The sequence below is a fragment of the Scyliorhinus torazame genome, chromosome 10 (genome assembly GCF_047496885.1).
Source record: "Scyliorhinus torazame isolate Kashiwa2021f chromosome 10, sScyTor2.1, whole genome shotgun sequence".
In the NCBI taxonomy this organism is placed as follows: Eukaryota; Metazoa; Chordata; class Chondrichthyes; order Carcharhiniformes; family Scyliorhinidae; genus Scyliorhinus; species Scyliorhinus torazame.
The window spans coordinates 225486657-225500914 of record NC_092716.1 but is presented as its reverse complement, the minus strand read 5'-3'; the positions used below and the strand labels follow the sequence as shown (position 1 = coordinate 225500914).

At 51.0% G+C, this 14258-nt stretch overlaps 1 protein-coding gene across 1 annotated transcript in view; it reads left to right on the top strand.

The window, feature by feature from the left end:
• tmem9b (TMEM9 domain family, member B) overlaps positions 1–14258 on the top strand; it is a 99959-nt gene that overhangs the window by 68143 nt on the left and 17558 nt on the right. The window lies entirely within an intron of this gene.

The following is a 14258-nucleotide window of genomic DNA, read 5'->3' as shown; positions in this document are numbered from 1 at the left end:
ATCGCAAGCTGGCTGAGAATTGTGACTATGGCCTATCCCTTCCAGAGATGTTGAAAGATCGCCTCGTGTGTGGCATTAATAACATGGACAACCGAACTGAAACTTGGCAGAATCGGCCTTGGATCTAAAAAGTGCCATAGACCTAGCACTTCCCGTGAAAATGTAGAAAAGGGAGTCCAGGAACACCAGGGGTCCATCAACTACGACGTAGACAGCACTGCCCCCTCTGCCCCCCCCCCCCATTCCAAAAAGTGACATTCCCCTAGAGTAGGACCTACGGGACCCACCCGCCACTGAGCAACGTCTGACGGTCGAGGTTACCAGAATCCACCCGCCAGCTGAGCAACGTCTGCCGGTCGAGGTTACCAGAATCTACAGCAAATGTGTCACCGTGGTCGGGTAATACCAGCACCCCGAGACAGGGCACTACATAATGCCCAGCTCGATGAAGACGATTGCATGCAACTAAATTGCATTATGGCACCTAAAATAGCCCCAATTAAGACAACCCTCCAAGTAAATGGTCACCCCTTGGACATGGCTGCTGTCTTGGTCATCGGACAACAAATGTTCCGGAAACTGCGTTTGGGGATCCATCATCTGGGTTAAAGGACACTAAGGCGTGGCTGGCAATGTATACTTTGGAGCCATTGACCATTATTGGGACTATGGTGATCCCGGTTACCCATGAACAACAGTCCGTCCGATTACCACAGGTAGTGATGCAAGGATCTGGACCCAGCCTTCTGGGCCACAACTGGTTACAGAAACTCTGCCTAGATTGGCAACAAATCTTCCAATGAAGGGTAAAATACCTTTTTTTTAAATAGCCTACCAGGTAGGCCTGGAGAAGATAAAGGGGGCCACAGCTAAAATTTATATTGGCCTAGATGCCCAATCCAAATATTTTAGGGCCCATCCAGCCCTATAGACCCTGCTATCGAAGGTGGACGACGAGCTAAGCCGGCTGGAGAACTTGGGCATTATTCGTCCGGTCCAATTTTCTGAAGTCAGACAAGTCCGTCCGCTTAAGTGGCGACTATACAATGGCAATCAAGCAGGTCTCTCGCTTGGACAGATACCCCATGCCACACGTGGAAGACCTATTTGTGGAGTTGGCTGGGGGCCACTCATTCACAAAACTCGACATTAGCCATGTGTACCTCCAGCTGGAGTTAGATACGGCGGCCAGACAAAATGTCACTATTAATACCCACAGTCACAAGGGGACATATGTTCAAGGTGAGGGGTAGGAGGTTTAGAGGGGATGTGAGGAAAAACATTTTTAACTAGAGGGTGGTGACGGTCTGGAATGCACTGCCTGGAAGGATGGTAGAGGCGGGTTGCCTCACATCCTTTAAAAAGTACCAGGATGAGCACTTGAAAGGTCTCAACATTCAAGGCTTTGGACCAAGTGCTGGTAAATGGATTAGGTAGGTACATAGATACATAGAAGATAGGAGCAGGAGGAGTCCTTTTGGCACTTCAAGCCTGCTCCGTCATTTATCACGATCAGGGTTGATCATCCAACTCAATAGCCTAATCCTGCTTTCTTCCCATAGCCTTTGATCCCATTCTCCCCAAGTGCTATATCTAGCTGCCTCTTGAATATATTCAATGTTTCAGCATCAACTACATCCTGTGGTAATGAATTCCACAGGCTCACCACTCTTTGGGTGAAGAAATGTCTCCTTATCTCTGTCCAAAATGGTTTACCCTGAATCCTCAAACTGTGACCCCGGTTCTGGACATACCCATAATTGGGAACATTTTCCCTGCATCTACCCTGTCTAGTCCTGTTAGAATTTTATAAATCTCTATGGGATCCCCCTCATTTTTCTGAACTCCAGTGAGAACAATCCTAAGCTAGTCAATCTCTCATCATATGACAGTCCCACAATCCCTGGAATCAATCTGGTAAACCTTTGCTGCGTTCCCTCAAGAGCAAACACATCGGGCGAGATTCTCCACTCTTACGCCGGTTGGGAGAATCACCTGGGCCGCCAAAACTTCCCGGGACGCCGGTCCGACGCCCTCCCGCGATTCTCCCAAGCGGCGGGAACGGCCCCGTCGGGTTCCGCGGGCCGCAGGCCGGAGAATCGCCGGAGACACCCATAATGGCGATTCTCCGGCAGCCCCGCTATTCTCAGGCCCGGATGGGCCGAACGGCCAGGCCAAATAGGCGGGTTACCCCCGGCGCCATCCACACCTGGTCGCTGCCGTTGGGAACAGCGCAGGAACGCTGGGGGGTACCTCAAATGTGGCATGGCCCGCGATCGGTGCCCACCGATCATCAGGCCGTCCTCTCTGAAGGAGGACCTCCTTCCTTCCGTGGCCCCGCAAGATCCGTCCGCCATCTTCTTGCGGGGCAGACTCAGAGAGGACGGCAACCACGCATGCGCGGGTGACGCCAGTTATGCGGCGCCGCCCACGTCATCTATGCGGCGCCGCCTTTACGCGGCGACAAGGCCTGGCGTGTAGATGACGCGGCCCCGACCCTAGCCCATTGTCGGGGCCTGAATCGGTCGCGATCAGGGCCGTTTCGCGCCATCGTGAACCTTAACGGCGTTCACGACGGCGTGGGCACTTCGGCGCGGGAGTGGAGAATCCCGCCCATCCTTCCTCGGAAAAGGAGACCAAAACTGCACTCAATATTCTAGGTGTGGCCTCACCAAGGCCCTGTATAATTGCAGCAACGCATCCCTGCTTCTGTACTCGAAACCTCTTGCAATGAAGACCAACATGCCATTAGCCTTCTTTACCGCCTGCTGCACCTGCATACATAGGTAGGGTGTTTTCCATGTGTCGGTGCAGGCTCAATGGGCCAAAGGGCCTCTTCTACATTGTGTATTTCTGTGATTCTGTGACTCATGCCATTGATCTAGTTACATCTCTGGTGTCAGTTGGGAGAAAGACTTCAAATTCCATGGGCGGGATTCTCTGTTGCCTGATGGCAATATCATAATCGGCGATCGGGCGGCGAATCAATTGCGACGTCGGAATCTGGGCTGGCACCGGTTTGACACCGGTTTGCGAGTCTCCACCCCCTCCAAACTGGCGTCATTGTGAAGTGTGCCACACACAGTCACAATGCTGTTGGTGCCTCATTGGCTTCCACTCGTGATGCTCTGCCCCCGATGGGCCGAGTTCCCGATGGCACGGGTCACGTGTCCTCACAGAAATCGTGAACCCAGCGTTGCGGCTACAGACTGTGTCCAGCGTCACCACACTCAGCCGGGATCCGTGCCGTTGGCCGTGTGGGCTTCAGCGAGGGCTGGGGGTGGCGGGGGAGAGCTGGTGGGAGGTGGCCAGGGGGTGGGCTGTGGGGTCGTTTTGCGGGTTGGGTCAGCGCACGGCCGGCGCCATGTTGCATGGCGCGACTGCTGCAGGTCATCACACGTGCGCATGTACACATTACTCCGGCCGTTTTTGGTACGGGAGACGGGGGTTTTGGTCGGCCCCAGTGCTAGCTCCTCACCGGTACTGGAATCGGTGTGGGGTTTGGCCCAATTCATTTCGTGTAGACCTCCCACGGATTCTCCGTTCGAGCTGGTACTTAGCCACTGGAATGGAGAACCCGGCCCATATGTCCCCAATGTATCTGGAACTGCAATTATATTTTGCCAGTTGACATTCCAATAACTTAATGGGAATTGTTGAGCTAACAAGTTGGAATTGTAAATCTTGATCCAGAAATTGTGGCAAAATGAAGTAAGGTTTATCGACAGAAATTGACTGCCCTTAGCAAAATTGTCCATACCTTGATATGCAGTTTAGCATTGTTCAGCCTTCAACACACTTACAAATACTGATACATACACATTTTATATAATGTGTACATACTTGCTGCAATTTTGCATCCACGTTCACCGTGAGCGTAAACGATGACGTGAACGCAAAATATCGCAAAACTCAGAAAACGAGAATCTTGCTGGCTGAACCTCAGATGGATGGCACAGTAGCACAGTGGTTACCACTGTTGCTTTGCAGCATCAGGGTCCCAAGTTCAATTCCCGTCTTGGGCCACTGTGCGGAGTCTGCACGTTCTCCCTGTGTCTGCATGGGTTTACTACAGGTGCTCCGATTTCTTCCCACAAATCCCGAAAGATGTGCTGTTAGGTAATTTGCACATTCTGAATTCTCCCTCAGTGTACCCGATCAGGCGCTGCAGTGTGGCGACTAGGGGATTTTCACAGTAACTTCATTGCAGTGTTAATGTAAACCTACTTGTGACACTAATAAAGATTATTATTAGTTGGTGTGCATTGTGAATATGTGCTGACAAGCCAATGTTTTTTGATGATGTAGACAGCCCTGGTTCGTTCCTCCTAACCTTTGTCTCTGTTGGCTGGTATTGGCAGATGTCTTTGTGGCCTATAATGTTGTGAAACCAAGGCACTCCTCTGGGAAATCTTCTCCTCCACCACCTGGAGTAGCAAAAGGTTTGGGAGTATGAGACCCCTTGCAAATCAACAAAGTGAAGCATATGAAGAAGGCAGGCAATAATATGAGCACCACTGTTGATATGGCTTTCATTACCAGAGCAGCTGCAGTTGACAAATGGGGTTGCATGACCTTCCCATCCCACAGTGGCCTCCTCCAGGACAACAACCTGATTGAGTAAAGATATTCTAGCAGCACCTGACCTCTGGCAAAGTAGCAGTTTCTCAGCAGCCCTGCATCCTGTCACCCTCAAGCTTCTTCCCATTTCCCTTGACTCCCAACATTATCCAGCTCCTTCCCCAATCATCCTGGAGCATCCAACCATAACCCTTGACCCAGAGCTATTGACCGTCAACCATCCATCTCTCCTGCGCGGCCTTCTTGATATCATCCTGGAGCCTTCCTCCACCATACTTCATCTGCCATCACTTTTCTTCTCCCTCCGAGACCATTGATCTGCTACCCCCTGGATTTGGACCTGCCCTGCTTTAAATTCAAGGACCCCTCTCTGACTGTTGACCTGTCATGTGTGGTGTAGGTGCCTCCCTTGGACACATAGTATGAGATCACTGCAACGGCAGACCCTGCCCAATCAGCCAGAACCTTACTCCCTTCTGACTGACAATGACTCTTTTCCCAGCCCCTATGCCAAATGTAGCAGTGCCCAGCAGTACTGTCACTTGAGGACTTGAGCACCAGCCCCACCCTCTTGCCAACCTAACCACTGCACAATTGAGAACCTGCCACACTCTCCACCCCACTCCTCTTCCTTGCCACTGCTGAACCATAAATTCCTCCCTGGTCTTGCCTGCTGTGCTACTGAGTTACATCAAAACAAAACCTCATCCCAGATCCCAAAATTAAACAACCTTGTCTGGTGCACGCAACCTTCAGCTGTCAGGGAACAGAAAGCACAAGTTTCCCATTTCACATTGTCTTAATCTTGAAGGGAGACTTAATTTGGTGTATTTTCTAATTAATGAATATTTTAGAATACATGTAATTGGTAAATAGGTCCCCGCCACCTGGAGGCATGTTGGCCATTCCATCGCTAACATGATGCCCTAGGCCCAGGACAGGGTGTACACAAGGTGCAAAACACCACAGCCTGTGCTCTAGTCGGGCTCGGGCTTAAGGCTGCTACGACACAGGACAGGTCACCTAAATCAGAGCACACGTCTGTGATCAGATCTGTTAAGAACTCGTAAGTACAGGACTTCCGATGACGGCGAGCGGGAAGCGGCCACACAATGGAGGGCACCTGTTTGGGAATGGCATTTTCGGGGCTTTAAGCCTGGTCCCAGGGTCCACGGAGGCGGCAAAAGCAGGAAGAAACAGTGAAGGCACAGTGAAGAAAAATGTCGAGGGTGAGCAAAAATTCGTCCATAAAGAAAACAGCAGAAGGACCGTCGGGGAGTGGAAAGGTCACCGTTGGGTCACCAAGGAAAATGGAGGCTGGAGGGGAGGCCGCATTGCATACGGCTGAAGAAATAACTAAGGGGATGGCTGCAGAATTCGAAAGGCAGTTTACAAGATACATGGAGACAATGAGGAAGGAGATGAGAGAGGTTTTGAGTGCGCTGGTGGAGGAGACGATTTCCCCGATGATGACGGCGGTGGCGAGCGCAGTGGCGGAGGTGCGAGAGCAAGGCGAGGAGGCGCTGAAGGAAGTGGAGGAGACGTTATTACAGCACGGTGATCAACTTGCCTCGATGGGGAAGGAGATGCGGAAGTGATGGACATTAACAAGGATCTGCGAGGAAAAATGGAAGACCTGGAAAACAGATCCAGGCGACAGAATTTGAGGATTGTGGGGCTGCCCGAAGGAGTTGAAGGACCGAGGCTGATTGAGTATTTTGCCGCGATGCTGGCGAAACTATTGGGGGAGGGGGAGGATCCCTCCCGATATGAACTGGATCGGGCTCATCGGTCGTGGAGGCCTGTACCAAAGGCGAGTGAGCCGCCAAGGGCAGTGACTCTGTGCTTCTGTAGGTACAGTGTGAAGGAGAAGGTCCTGAGCTGGGCCAAGCAGAAGCGGGTGGTGCAGTGGGCTGGAGCTAGTATACCTGTATTCCAGGACTTTACGGTGGAGCTGGCGAGGAGGCGGGCTACCTTCAACCGGGTGAAGAGGGCACTGTACATTAGCAAGGTGCAGTGCGGCATTGTATATCCAGCGAAGCTGAGGGTGACTTACAAGCTCAGGGACTTTTATTTTGGAACGGCGGAAGCAGAGGAGGAGTTTGCGAAGGCAGAAGGACTGTGGCAGAACTGAGAAATTGAGAAATGGCCATGTGCCGATGTGACCTCATGACTGACTGTATTTTCTTCTTTTTTTGTTTCACTGCGTGTGGGTGTATGGGCTAAAGGAGCCAATGTTGTATATATTTGGACAAGGGAAGTGATGGGACTTTCACTCGAAATGAGGGCTCTTTGGGGTGTAGATGGATATGCGGGGTTTGTGTGCTAAAAGGGGATTTCTGGGCTTTCCTAGTGCCGGGCAAGGGGAAAAGGGACCCGGGCGGGGGCCTCCACGCTGGCCGGTTTAAGCCGGCCAGTGAACGGGAGTGAGGTGAGGGGAGGGGCTGCGGCCATCGGAGCCTGGCAGAACAGGGTCCGAGTGGACTAGCCGGGGTGGAAAGTTGGGGGGGAAGGAACCGAGGTTGGGGGGAGGAATTTTACAAGAGGCAGTGGACGGGAGGAGTTGGAGACTGGGGGCGGGGGGGTTGTACAACTCTTGGGTATCATGTACGGTACTCTTTCAGAGGTTGGATGGCGTTGAGTGTAGGGGGGGAGGGGGAGTGGACTCTCTAGGTCAGTGGTGACCATGGGCGGTCCCAGACTCCTTTTTCTTTTTCTCTTTTGTTTTTTGTTTCCACCGTGGGAGGGTTTGTTTTATTGGATGCATATATTGACAGGTGGGCCGTTGTTTGGGGTGGTGGGAGGATGGGATCGTTGGTTTTGTTAAGGGGATTGATTTTGTATTTGTTACCATTTACTGTTTGTGGGTGGGGTGTAAATTTTGAAGGAAAATGTGAAAATGGAGAATAAAAACATTTTTTTTTAAAAAGAACTCTTAAGTACAGCTTCAACCCATGCGATACTGAATTTAATTTTGGAGTTTCCAAAATATAATTAGTTATCCTGTTGAAGTTTTCAATTTAAAAAGTTGTATGGGAACATAATATTTTGTAAGTTCTTGAAATGTTGATTTGGAAACAGAACACGACTTAAATAATTCGACATATCAGGATGGGGATAAAGTTTGAATTAAAGATGGTCGGCACCAGAACATACTATTAAGATACACACTGGGAAACACAACACGCTCTTCTTGGTAAAATGTGTAACACTTCTTCCCCACTCCCTTAGAAAAACCTCTTCAGATGGGTATTTCTAGATAGGGCAGGAGTAGTTGTACAGAATAAGATTGCAGTTTGATCAGTTTGCATGGTGGTACACAGGCTCAGGAGATCTCAGCAATATGTTTTGCTAAGAATATCAAGATGGTAATAACTCCAGTTGAGAAATGCCGCCCTCACATACACAGAAACGGCAATTGCCACCTTCCAAAACAGAAAATCAGTAATTGTGTATCTTGGCTGGAATTCTTTGGGCATTCGGTGGCAACAGGATTCTGTGGTCCCGCCGGCAGTGCACCCCCGCCCGCAGGTTTCCTGGCAGCGTGGGGTGGCTTCCTTATTGATATCCTTATTGACAGCAGCAGGAGCAGAGAATCCCGCTGCTAGCGAACGGCGCGCTGCCTCCCGCTGCCGAGAAACATGCAGCTGGGAGGCTGGAGAATCCTGCTCCTTGTCTTTTGGGTGTGTAATTTTAATTTTTGACTCTGGGATAGAAGGAACATCACAAAGGTACCAAAGACAGCGTAATACTTGACTATATTGTGTACTATGCAGTATTTACCGTGTGTCGTAAAACTATTATATGAGCTTTAAAAAGAAAATCAACACCATTTAACAAAGTGCATTGTTGATATTATACACATTTAGACATTAGTTTGTGGTCATGTCCCATATGTTAAATCAGGATTTTATCCTGTTCCAGCTAAACAAGCCAATTAGTGCATTTGGGCAATTTTTATACCACAATTTAACTGCCACTTCTGGATTTATTGTTCCAATATTTACATTTCTTGGAATATAAGCTAACTTCACAGATTTTCATGAATAGGACATTGACACAGAGCACTGCTAGACTAAGGGATAAGGGATCGGAAACAGAAGAAGGACCAGGGCCCATGATTTCCCTCCCGGAGGGTTACAGCACAAGGAAGTGCTGAGTGTTTTGGCCAAGGGTGGTATCATGACCGGTACAGGCTTGGAGGGTTGAAGGACCTATTCCTGTGCTGTATTGTTCTTTAAGCCTGGCACCACCCACTTTATCTCATGGACTCAACCCGATACTCAGAAATCAAAATTTTCACTAGCGACCTAATTAAATCCTGTCTCCTGCCACATTTCCTGTTCTTTCAGGCCCCAGTAAATACCACCTTATATTACCCAAAGTGACTCAACCCCCAGCGGTCAACGGAGCAGCTCATGCAAGTTATCCAGGAGGGCTTCGCCAAACAGAAGCAGGGCTGCTTGGACCCGATTAAAGAGTCAATTGCACAGCTGGAGCTTAGATTGGATGCCCAAGATCGGGCGATCCAGAAAGTAGAGAAGGCGCTGGCTGACCAGGAGGAACATCAAACTGCGGTGGAGCTGGAAGTGGGGCTGCTGAGAGACCAGCAGAAAAGGCTCCTGGCGAAGGTGGAGGACCTAGAGAATAGATCCCGCCGGCAGAACCTGAGAATCGTTGGGCTCCCGGAGGCGTCCGAAGGAGCGGACGCTGGGGCATACATAGCGGACATGTTCAAGAAGCTGCTGGGGGATGGAGCATTCTCCCGACTCTTAGAGGTGGACAGGGCTCGCAGAGCGCTCGCGAGGAAGCCGCGAATGGGAGACACCCCGAGGGCAATGGTGGTGAGATTCCACAGGTATTTAGACAAGGAGCGTATTTTACAGTGGGCCAAGCAGACACGGAGCTGTAAATGGGAGAACAGTATCCTGCGGATCTATCGGGACCTGAGTGTGGAGGTGTCCAGGAGAAGAGCGGGGTTCAACCAGATACGGTCGATCCTTTTTAAGAAAAAGGTGAAGTTCGGGCTGCTGTATCCGGCCCATCTCTGGGTCACGTACAAGGAGCAACATTTTTTTTCCGTGTCCCCTGAGGATGTGCTAGACTTCGCGAAAAGGAAAGGACTGGTAGCGGACTGAGAACTTTGAACTTTGCTGCATCGTTCATGTTTTAAAAAGTTTATTGTTTTTCGTTTTGTGGATGTTATTTGTAATGCCTTCTGTATCGATTTGGGGCCAGCTGCAGAGCTGAGTGAGTTAAAGTTTACATTTGCACTGTTGGGGATGGAGGTGTGTTTGTTTAGATGCTGGATCTTTTGCTTGATCTTTTCTTTGTTTCGCGGGTTTTTCTTTTTTTTCGGGCAATTGTGTTGGGATTGTTTCACATTTGAATATGTGTGTATGAGGGGGGGAGGGAACAATAGGTGGGAGAATGTCTGGCGCCAGGGGCCACCAAGCTAGCTGGGCGGGCTAGCTCCGGAAGCGCAGTGGGGGGTGAGCAGATGTTAGGCTGATCGAAGGGGTCGATTTACATTGTGCTGTTACGAAGGGGGGAGGGGGGAGGGAAATGTTCTGCTGACAAGGGAGGGACTTTTGCTGAGGGACAGAGAGGTCGGGGGCGGAGACTGCCTGTGGGCGGGCCGGTGCAGGTGTGGGTCGTGGGCTGGAGACTGGCCCACGAAAGGGGATGGCTGATCGGCGAGGGGTGGGGGGCGATGAGACCCCTAACTAGGCTGATCACCTAGAATGTACGAGGTCTAAATGGGCCGGTGAAGAGGGCATGCGTGTTCGCACATCTGAGAGGACTGAAGGCGGACGTGGTAATGCTACAGGAGACGCACCTTAGAATAGCTGACCAGATTGGATTAAGTAAGGAATGGGTTGGACAGGTTTTTCACTCGGGACTGGACTCTAAGACTAGAGGGGTTGCGATCTTGATCAACAAGCGAGTGGTGTTTGAGGGGGGAAGAATAGTTACGGATGTGGGAGGCCGGTACATTATGGTCAGTGGGAAACTGGAGGGGGTGCAGGTGGTATTAATAAATGTGTATGCGCCAAATTGGGACGATGTGGAGTTTATAAAGAGGATGCTGGGGAAGATACCGGACCTGGACTCGCACAGGTTGGTCATGGGAGGGGACTTCAACACAGTTATTGACTCTAGCTTAGACCGGTCAAGCTCAAAAACGGGCAGGGTGCCAGCAATGGCAAAGGAACTTAAAAGGGTTCATGGAGCAGATGAGGGGGGTAGACCCATGGAGATTTGGGCAGCCGAGAGTGAAGGAGTTCTCCTTCTACTCACGTGCATAAAGTGTACTCCCGGATTGATTTCTTTATTCTGAGCAGGGCTCTACTGACAGGAGTGGTGGACACTGGGTACTCGGCGATTACAATCTCAGACCATGCTCCGCACTGGGTTGACCGACAGGACAGTAACCAGCGCCCGCACTGGAGGTTAGACGTGGGACTTTTAACTGACGAAGAGGTGTGCGGGCGGCTGAGGAAATGTATTCAGAACTACCTGGAAGTCAACGACATGGGGGAAGTTTCGGCAGCGGTGGTCTGGGAGGCATTGAAGGCAGTGGTTAGAGGGGAGCTGATCTCGATATGGGCCCACAGGGAGAAAGTAGACAGGGCAGAGATGGACCGACTAGTAAAGGAGATATTACAGATTGATAGGAGGTATGCGGAGACCCCAGAGGCAGGGCTTTTAAGGGAACGACGGAGGCTACAGGCGGAGTTTTGCTTGTTAACCATAGGGAGGGCGGTAGAGCAGCTGAGAAAGGTGAGGGGGGCGATGTATGAGCATGGAGAGAAGGCAAGCAGAATGCTTGCACAGCGGCTTAGAAAGAGGGAGGCAGCCAGGGAGATAGGGAAAGTAAGGGATGGGGACGGGAGCCTGGTTGGAGACTCAGCAGGGGTGAATAAGGCATTTAAGGAGTTTTATTGTGGGCTGTATGGGTTGGAACCCCCAGCTGGGCCGGAGGGGATAAGGCACTTCCTAGGGGGCTGAATTTCCCGAAGGTGGATGGGGAGCTGGTAGAAGGGCTGGGGACCCCGATCGGGATGGAAGAAATAACGGAGGGTCTGAAGGCCATGCAGTCAGGTAAGGCCCCTGGGGTGGACGGGTACCCAGTGGAGTTCAACAAAAAGTTCTCTGGGATATTGGGACCGCTGTTAATGAGGACATTCAATGAGGAAAGGGAGCGTGGGGTGCTTCACCCAACGATGTCACAAGCCACGATTGCGCTGATCTTGAAGCGGACAAGAACCCGGAGTTGTTGGTCCTGCAGCCCGATAACCCTATTGAACTGCTGGCCAAAGTTTTGTCCTCTAGGATTGAGGACTGGGTGCCGGACATTTTTGTGGAGGACCAGACAGGGTTTGTTAAGGGAAGGCAGTTGGTGGCCAATGTAAGAAGGTTATTAAACGTGATCATGATGCCCCCGGAAGATAGGCAGGTGGAGGTAGTGGTCGCAATGGACGCAGAGAAGGCTTTTGATCGAGTGGAATGGGAATATTTGTGGGAGGTACTGGGACGGTTCGGATTTGGGCAGGGCTTTATTGACTGGGTCAGGTTGCTGTATCAAGCTCCTGTGGCGAGCGTACGGACGAATAGGACAACATCAGACTATTTTAGGCTGCATCGGGGGACGAGACAGGAATGCCCCCTCTCTCCACTGTTGTTCGCATTAGCCATAGAGCCGCTGGCAAATGCACGGAGAGCTTCAAGGGGCTGGTCCGGGGGGGGAGTGGAACACAGAGTCTCGCTTTACGCAGACAACCTGCTCTTGTATGTATCGGACCCAGCAGAAGGGATGGAAGAAACCATGAGGATTCTGGGGGAATTTGGCCGGTTTTCGGGGTATAAACTAAATATGGGGGAAAGTGAGATGTTTGCGGTCCAGGCAAGGGGTCAGGAGAGGCGACAGGGGAACTGCCGTTTAGAGTAGTGGGGAGAAGCTTTCAATACCTAGGCATCGAAGTGGCGCAGAAATGGGAACAGCTGCGCAAACTAAATCTGACCCAACTAGTGGACCAAATGAAGGACGATTTTCGGAGATGGGACGCGCTCCAGTTGTCACTAGCTGGGAGGGTGCAGACGATGAAGATGACGGTCCTCCTGAGATTCCTGTTTGTGTTTCAGTATCTCCCCGTCTTTATTCCGCGGTCCTTTTTTAAACGGTCAACAAAGTGATCACTGGCTTTGTATGGGCCGGGCAAGACCCCGCAACCAAAAAATGGGATGCTTGAGCGGAGCCGGGGAGAGGGCGGGCTGGCGCTGCCAAACTTCAGTAATTACTATTGTGCGGCGAATATAGCCATGATCAGGAAGTTGGTGGTGGGGGGAGAGTCGGCATGGGAGCGTATGGAGGCGGCTTCATGCAAGGGCACCAGCTTGGGGGCGTTGATAACAGCGCCTCTGCCGTTCCCGTCAGCACGGTACTCCACCAGCCCCGTGGTGGTGGCAGCCCTGAGAGTCTGTGGGCATTGGAGGAGACATGTGGGAGCGGAGGGAGCATCCGTCTGGTCTCCAATCTGTAATAATCACCGGTTTGCCCCGAGAAGGATGGATGGGGGGTTTCGGAGCAGGCAGAGAGCATGGATTGAGGATGGGGGATATATTTATAGAGGGGAGCTTTCCTAGCCTGAGGGAGCTGGAGGAGAAAATTGGATTGGCGAGGGGAAACAAATTTTGGTACCTGCAGCTGTGGGACTTCCTACGGAGGCAGGTTTCAACCTTCCCGCTCCTACCACCAAGGGGAATACAGGGTAGTGGGTGGGAAAGGGAAGGTCTCCGACATCTACAAGGAACTCATGGGGTCAGAGGGGACACAGACGGAGGAGCCTATGCGCAAGTGGGAAGAGGAGCTGGGCGGTGATATAGAAGATGGTCTCTGGGCGGACGCGTTGAGTAGAGTCAACGTGTCCACAACATGCGCCAGGCTCAGCCTGATACAGTTCAAGGTTGTTCATCGGGCTCACATAACAGTGGCCCGGATGAGCAGGTTCTTTGGTGTAGACGATAGGTGTGCGGGTGGGCCAGCGAATCGTGTCCACATGTTCTGGTCATGTCCAAAGCTTAGGGGATTCTGGCAGGGGTTTACAGATGTCATGTCCACGGTGTTGGAAACAAGGGTGGCACCGAGTCCAGAGGTGGCGATTTTTGGGGTGTCAGAAGATCCGGGAATCCAGGAGGAGAAAGAAGCAGACGTTCTGGCCTTCGCTTCTCTGGTAGCCCGGAGACGGATATTATTTGCTTGGAGGGACTCAAAGCCCCCGAAGCCGGAGACCTGGCTATCTGACATGTCTAGCTTTCTCAGTCTGGAGAAAATCAAGTTCGCCTTGAGGGAATCAATGTTAGGGTTCGCCCGAAGGTGGCAACCATTTGTCGACTTCTTTGCGGAAAATTAATCGTCAGCAGAAGGGGGGGGTGGGGTTAGCTTAGTTTAGAGTAGGGGGTTACTAAAAGTGGGATATGTAAGGCAGGAAGACAGCTTTTGCACTATGTTTATAAATTCATGTACATTGTTTATTTTGTTGTTGTTGTAAAACCAAAATTACCTCAGTAAAATGTTTATTAAAAAAAAGAAGAACCAGTCGTGCATATTAAATCACTTGAGTCTAACTTATAAATACGAAATTATTTTTCAGTAATATTTATAAGGAATTTATTTA